The 7,166-nt window shown below is 40.6% G+C and overlaps 1 long non-coding RNA gene across 1 annotated transcript; it reads left to right on the forward strand.

Annotated features, from left to right (window-relative positions):
• The first annotated feature begins 1,282 nt into the window (after positions 1 to 1,282).
• LOC132605074 (uncharacterized) lies at positions 1,283 to 4,368 on the forward strand. Its single transcript, XR_009569014.1, has 3 exons — positions 1,283 to 1,475; positions 2,276 to 2,428; positions 3,891 to 4,368. It is a non-coding gene; the product is annotated as an uncharacterized LOC132605074 (long non-coding RNA).
• The last annotated feature ends 2,798 nt before the right edge of the window (positions 4,369 to 7,166 follow it).

The following is a 7,166-nucleotide window of genomic DNA, read 5'->3' on the forward strand; positions in this document are numbered from 1 at the left end:
TTTAGTAAGGGACTCGGTGAATAAGGTCAGACATATCAACATCACATACCATACATTCGTATAACGTGTCCCGGCCCTTTTGTGAGGGACTCGGTGCATAGGATCATGTATGGCAGAGTCATATATCATATGTATACATAACGTGTCCCGGCCCTTTTCTAAGGGACTCGATAGATAGAATCATGCATGGTAGAGTCATATGTCATATATATGTACATAACGTGTCCCGGCCCTCTATTGCGGGTCTCGGTGGATAAAGTCATCACGTGCCATCCTGGCCACCACCCCTGTATCATCATATCATCACATGCATATACATATAACGTGTCCCGGCCCGCAAGTGAGAGGGACTCGGTGAATAACGCAAAGAAGTACGCACGATAACATGTCCTGGCCCGGGCTCAGTGAATAGACATATCAAGCCTGCACGAACAGAATAATACGAAACCATATACTCGTAAATCAAGACCCGAGATACAACATACTTATCGACATATGAAGGTCCAAAACAAGTTTCGGGTCAATCGGAATTAGTATACAAAAGTTACGAGCGTTTGAAGTACAGAACGCTCTACCATCGTTTCAGAAGCTCTTCTTCGAAAAATCAAAGTTGTAATCAGGTTAACTACCTTTTAGACAGGGATATGGGTCACACCAAATAGAACTCATGGAATCATACGTACGAATCGAAGTATGTCAAAGCCTCGGTGGAATAATCGAACATGCTAGCATTCAATAATCAAACTTTAGTCATATCAACATACCGATATCATATATCATTTACGCGTATATATAACAGATTCATACATGCATACTCATAGTGTTATAGCCCGTATTTTGAACGTTTGGATATTTCAAAGTCGTCGTGGGAAGTTAAGGACGAAACCATTTTCAAAAACTATATTAATGCACAAGTTGTTAGGAATATTACTTATGACCATTATTAGTATGAAAATATTGTGAGAGGCTAAGGGCAAAAAGAGAAATTTGCAAAGTGATCAATGGAAGTAATGTGGGAACGTAGGGGCAAAATGGTAATTTCACAAGGAGGTCATAAAAGGGGCCATGTTGGCCGAAAATAGAAGGAAAAATATGCATGTGGACAAGCTTGCATGGCAAGAAGGGTTTAAGTCATTTTTTTAAAATTTTCAAGAAAAGTAAAGAAAAAAGAAGAGTCTTCTAGAGAGGGGCATGTGCCCCTCACATGCTTGAATTATATGCATATATATATATGAGTGCCTAACTAATTCAAGACAAGAGAAAAGGAGAGCGACAGAAAAAAATAAAAAGGGGAGGGGTTCGGCTAGGGGCTGGCCGAAACCAGCCCCTCAAATTTGATCATGGGGGATTATTTTCTTTTAGTTTTCTTGCTATGTGGAAGGTGCTCTTTAACATGGTGGAATTGTTGGAGCAAATAGAACGCTTATATGGATGATTCGTAAGTCTTAACCAAGTGGAGAAGTTGAAGAATGAAGGTAATCTCCATTTTCATGAAGTTATGAATGATTTATGCATGTTGTGATATGTGGAAATGAATGAAAGTTATGAAATATATGTGTATGCTGAAGGCTAGCCGTGGGTGTGTTGTTGTGTAGGAGGGGAGAATTAAGTGAATTTAGTATGCCTATGTGTTGTTGTAATGTGTGGAAAATAAATGAAATGCATGAGATTATGTTGTGTAGATGTGGAGGTCGTGTGATGTTGTTTATTGAAGGAAGGATGAATTAATTTTATTTAGTATGTTTGGGTTGTTGTGTTGTAGATTCTATGTTGTAAAATGAAGGCTTAACGGTTCAAAGTGGAGTTGAAACCATGTGGGCTGTTTTGGTACCTAATGTGATCTTAATATGGTTTCTTGTATTTGTAAGACTAATGTTGTTAAATTATGGATTGTTAGTGTAGTTGATGAATTTGGAAGAAAAGAAGTGTATTGTTGATGTTTTCTTGGACTTGGACGATTTCAGAATTGCTTGTGTATTGGATGGGCTGATTTGAACATTTTGTGGGTTGTCCGAAGTGTTTTTGAATCTTGTTTAAGTGTTTTGGATTAGTACTTGAGTGTACGAATATTGATGTTGGTTCGATCGTATGCGGTTGATTTGAATGAAAACAGAATATTGTCGAATAGTATATAAAAGAGCTACTAATGTTAGAATTTGTTTTGAATCTCTTATTGGTGTTGTTAGTATCTTTGTTAGTTTGGCCGGGTTAAATTCCCGGATGGTTGTTGTTGATTTGGGGCCGAGCCTTATTCTCGGGATTGGTACATTTACAGGGGAGATGCTGCCGAAATTCCGGCAGAACATAAGTAAACGTGTTTGAAAGATTAGGACAAGTATGTGACAACGAGTCTAACGAATGGATGAATCCTTTTGGACGTAGATTGACAAGTTGGATGAACAAGTGTAACGAGTTGGTCGCGACTCAGGTATGTGAGGCTTAGCTTTCTTTCTTTTGGCATGCCCTAGAGCCATGTAGGATATGATACAGTATGTAACTTGAGGCTATTCCATTTTGTGGTTCTGAGTCCATTTGTGATTTGTATGCCCTCCCTAACTTAAGTGTCAAATAATTCTAATGGGTAAATCATGACTTAAGTATTCCGACGTACGTATGATTCGAGGGGTTCTATTTGGTTTGATCCATAATCATGTCCAAAAGGTAGCTAACCTGATTACGGCTCTGGTTTTCCAAGAAAAGCTTCTGAAATGATTGTAGAGCGTTCTGTACTTCGGACGCTCGTAACTTTTGTATACTAACTCCGATTGACCCGAGACTTGTTCTGGGCCTTCATATGTCGATAAGTATTCTGTCATAATCCTTTGATATATGTATTCGGACCTAAGTAATCGGTTATAAGGAATCTGATGCAAGTAACCTGAAAAATGTAATCTGATTGAGTAAAAGCGATATAAGCACTTTGATAGAAATATTCTGATAAAGGTAACTTGACATAAAGTATTCGGTAATAAGTAATCTGTTATGGATATTAGGAGAATATGTTTGATTAAGCTATTGAGTCTGAATTATGTGCATTTAGTTTCTCACGACTCTGCTCGTGCATATGTTATGATTTCTTTCACCGAGTCCCGGGCCGGTATGTATCGTGCGGATGGTTCGCCGGGTCCTCTGTTGAGGGCCGGGTTCCATAAATGAATTCCGAAGTATGATGGGTCCGGTTCCGGGGTACCGTGTTATATGTCCGTCCCCGGTTACCGAGGTTATGTTACGAAGTATGATGTGTCCGGGCTCGGGGTGCTGTGTTATCTGCCCGCCCCCGGGTACCGTGGTTATGTTGTGATGTGTGACGGAGATCGGAGGAAAACTTCTGGAAGTGAGATGTGTTGTGGCGCCAAAGGCAGGAGTGGCAGCCACGTTCCTATGTTGTCGTGCGCATTCATTGGCACTGTTCACCGGTTCCTCGGCGTGTTATCTGTCCCCGAGGCCACTATGTATATGATATGATGTGACCGTCCCTCGGCGTGTTATTTGTCCCCGAAGTTATCGTCTGTTTGATATGGTACTTGCCCCGGTGTGGTATATGTCCCCGGGGCTGCCGCGTATGTGCTACGATATTAGATTCTGATATACATGACTTACGTTGGAGAGTAAGTATTCTGACCTTCCGTATATTCTGTATTCCGTCTGCTGTATGATGTCACTTAAGTAATTTGTACGTTCTGTAATCTGTTTGGCATACGAGATGAGTAAGTATGATTCGTATCTGGAAAAGCAAAACGATAAGTGTTTGATATTTCTGGATAAGCTTTTTGTATGTTGTTCTGTTTATTTCAGTCATGGTTATATTTTCTGTATTCATGCCTTACATACTCAGTACATATTCCGTACTGACCCCCTCTTCGTCGGGGGCTGCGTTTCATGCCGCGCAGGTACTCCCAGATGAGTTGAAGACATTATAGAAGACGTTCCAGCGAAGATGGCAAACTCCATTTGCTCCTGGAGGACTGCCGAGTCAGAAATATATGTGATATGGTTTCTGGTTAATGTTAGAGACTTTGCAGACAGAGTCGTGGGTATAGTATGTCAGTTCTGTAAGCGGCTACATCAGCCGATGTGTCAGTCTGTATTATAACATGAATTCTATATAATTACAGATTTTGTTGACTTTGATAAGTAAAGAGAAAAAAAAAATCTGGGAGCCTTAATATGTATGTCATGCTTATTTGACTTAACAGGTCCGGAAAGATCATGTGTGAAATAAGAGTCTGTGGGTTCGCTCGGCTCCGGATATGGGGTCGGGTGCCCATCACACCCTAGGGAAATCAGGGTGTGACAAAGTGGTATCAGAGCGAGGTCTGTCCGTGGGGTTGTCTGCAAAGTCGTGTCCAGTAGAGTCCTGTTTATGGTGTGAAGCCGGCCACATTTATAAACAGGAGGCTACAGGGCATTTAGGGGTTGTTGACCTTCTTTCTGTCATAGATCGTGCGATAGAGCCAAACTATTGGGAATGAGATTTCTTATGTAAGACTTACATGCGATAGGAAAGGGTAAGTGGCGACATGAAAAGTCGCAGGGGTATGTATTGAAGTAATTGTTCTGTTTTCTGAAGTCGGAAATTCTGGGTGACTAGGATATGCTATATATACGCTCTGTAAGGCATTATTGATATTTGCTATATACAGGGAGATGGTATAAGAGAGACAAGGTCTGATGGAGGGTTCAGAAAGTTGACAATCAATCCCGCTGTTGATTATTATGAAAAGTCGGTAAGTAAGAAGTTCGAACGGACTGATATCGGGGCATTCATAAAATAATGGCAACGAAGCCATAACCATTACCATCAGGAATCTGGGAATCTAGGATGAAAGGTAGTTATACACGGAAGTAAAAGACGAGCTCTGAGGCCCAAAAAGGGTAACATGGTAATTATGAAGGAAAAGACGTGTCACGAGGGTGTCCCGGGATCTGTAAGACCTCGACTAGCCTCAGATTATGTAATAAAGGTCATGCGCGGAAGTTGACGCGAAAATATCAGCATTAAGGCATCGGATCCCAGCAAAGTTTCAAGGTTAAGCGTGCTCAGGTGGGAGCAATCCTGGGATGGGTGACCCCCTGGGAAGTTTACAAGAAATTCAACATATTCTGGCATAAAAGACAAATGGAAAATCAGAATATTTTAAGTGGAACTATAGTATATAAGATGACTAGAAACCTTAAGAAGGTGCGTAGAACGAGGCAGATTAGCTCAGGGAAAAGACAAGAGCACATCATAGCTCGGGAATTTGGATAGGCTTGAATAGCGTCTGGAAGTGTTTTGTGGATTAGTGGTATTGATTATGTGTGTATGTGTATATGAGCATGTGTGATATCTCGTGTGTGAAGGTATCCGTGGACACGTGTGTCCCAACGACCTATGCTACGGCAGAAAGAGGGATACCGGAACCTAAACGGTAGTAGAACAAATGGTGTAAGCGCCGCGAGATGAGCCGCTATTTTCGTCATGGATTAGGGATAGAAAAGTCCGAATACTATGATGTTTGAAGAAGAAAATGAGTAAGTAGGTGGAAGTTAAAGATATTAAATATCTGAAAGGAGTGAAAGGTAAGAAACACGAATGGGCAAGACCTCCAAAAAAGGGGAATAACTGGAAGAACACGGAATTATCTGAGGTGAAATTGCAAGCATAGGTGCGTAAAAAAAAAAATAGAACAAGATAAGGGTTGAAGACCGATCTGAATAAGTAGAGCAAAAAGAATAGCGGCCACGACAAGGAACGTGAAATAAGAGAAAAGAATGATTAGGTCCGGTGACGATGTTAGGAGATCCCGGCTCTTGAAAGGTATAAAAGGGAATAAACGAGTAGCTACATTAATACGGTCTCCTCGAGTGTGGAAGAACTCTCCTAAAAAGATGATTTAAGGATAGGACAGACTTGTACCCTAGAAGGAGCATTTTATGAACTTCAAGGTGATGCTATAAATAATAAGAAAGGAGAAGATACTAATCGTAAAGATTTTGTGCTGGAAACAAGAGCGGTGGAATGCTCAAAATACGGAGGCGCCGTTGCGACGCAAAAGCACGGTTAAGAAAAAATTACAAGTAAGTAAGCGAGCTAAATGTGCGAAAGGACCAATAAAGGATGGAAAGATGTAGGAATGCCGACAAGAAGGATGGTATCGACAGAAAATAAAAGGGAAAATTATGTTAAGGGATTTTGCTATGTGATGTACCGAGATGAAGAGAGGAACTGTTAGCATATAAGGAATCCCTAAAAGGGGGGGGGGGGGGGGGGACCATATTATCTTAGGACAACAAGGGGTCGCAACATTTTCAAGCATTATAAAAAGAAACCTACGACGTGAAATGAGGATGCATGAAAAGGTCAAGGAGGATAAGATAAAGGATAAAGAACGGGCATAAAGAGAAGAGCATCTGTAAAAACGGGGCCCTCCCAAGGTATTATAAAACCCCATAAGGTCAGTTGAACATTCGAGGACGAATGTTCTAAAGGGGGGGAGGATGTTATAGCCCGTATTTTGAACGTTTGGATATTTCAAAGTCGTCGTGGGAAGTTAAGGACGAAACCATTTTCGAAAACTATATTAATGCACAAGTTGTTACGAATATTACTTATGACCATTATTAGTATGAAAATATTGTGAGAGGCTAAGGGCAAAAAGAGAAATTTGCAAAGTGATCAATGGAAGTAATGTGGGAACGTAGGGGCAAAATGGTAATTTCACAAGGAGGTCATAAAAGGGGCCATGTTGGCCGAAAATAGAAGGAAAAATATGCATGTGGACAAGCTTGCATGGCAAGAAGGGTTTAAGTCATTTTTTTAAAATTTTCAAGAAAAGTAAAGAAAAAAGAAGAGTCTTCTAGAGAGGGGCATGTGCCCCTCACATGCTTGAATTATATGCATATATATATATGAGTGCCTAACTAATTCAAGACAAGAGAAAAGGAGAGCGACAGAAAAAAATAAAAAGGGGAGGGGTTCGGCTAGGGGCTGGCCGAAACCAGCCCCTCAAATTTGATCATGGGGGATTATTTTATTTTAGTTTTCTTGCTATGTGGAAGGTGCTCTTTTACATGGTGGAATTGTTGGAGCAAATAAAACGCTTATATGGATGATTCATAAGTCTTAACCAAGTGGAGAAGTTGAAGAATGAAGGTAAGTTTAATCTCCATTTTCATGAAGTTAT

The sequence above is a fragment of the Lycium barbarum genome, chromosome 8, assembly GCF_019175385.1.
Source record: "Lycium barbarum isolate Lr01 chromosome 8, ASM1917538v2, whole genome shotgun sequence".
Classification (NCBI taxonomy): domain Eukaryota; kingdom Viridiplantae; phylum Streptophyta; class Magnoliopsida; order Solanales; family Solanaceae; genus Lycium; species Lycium barbarum.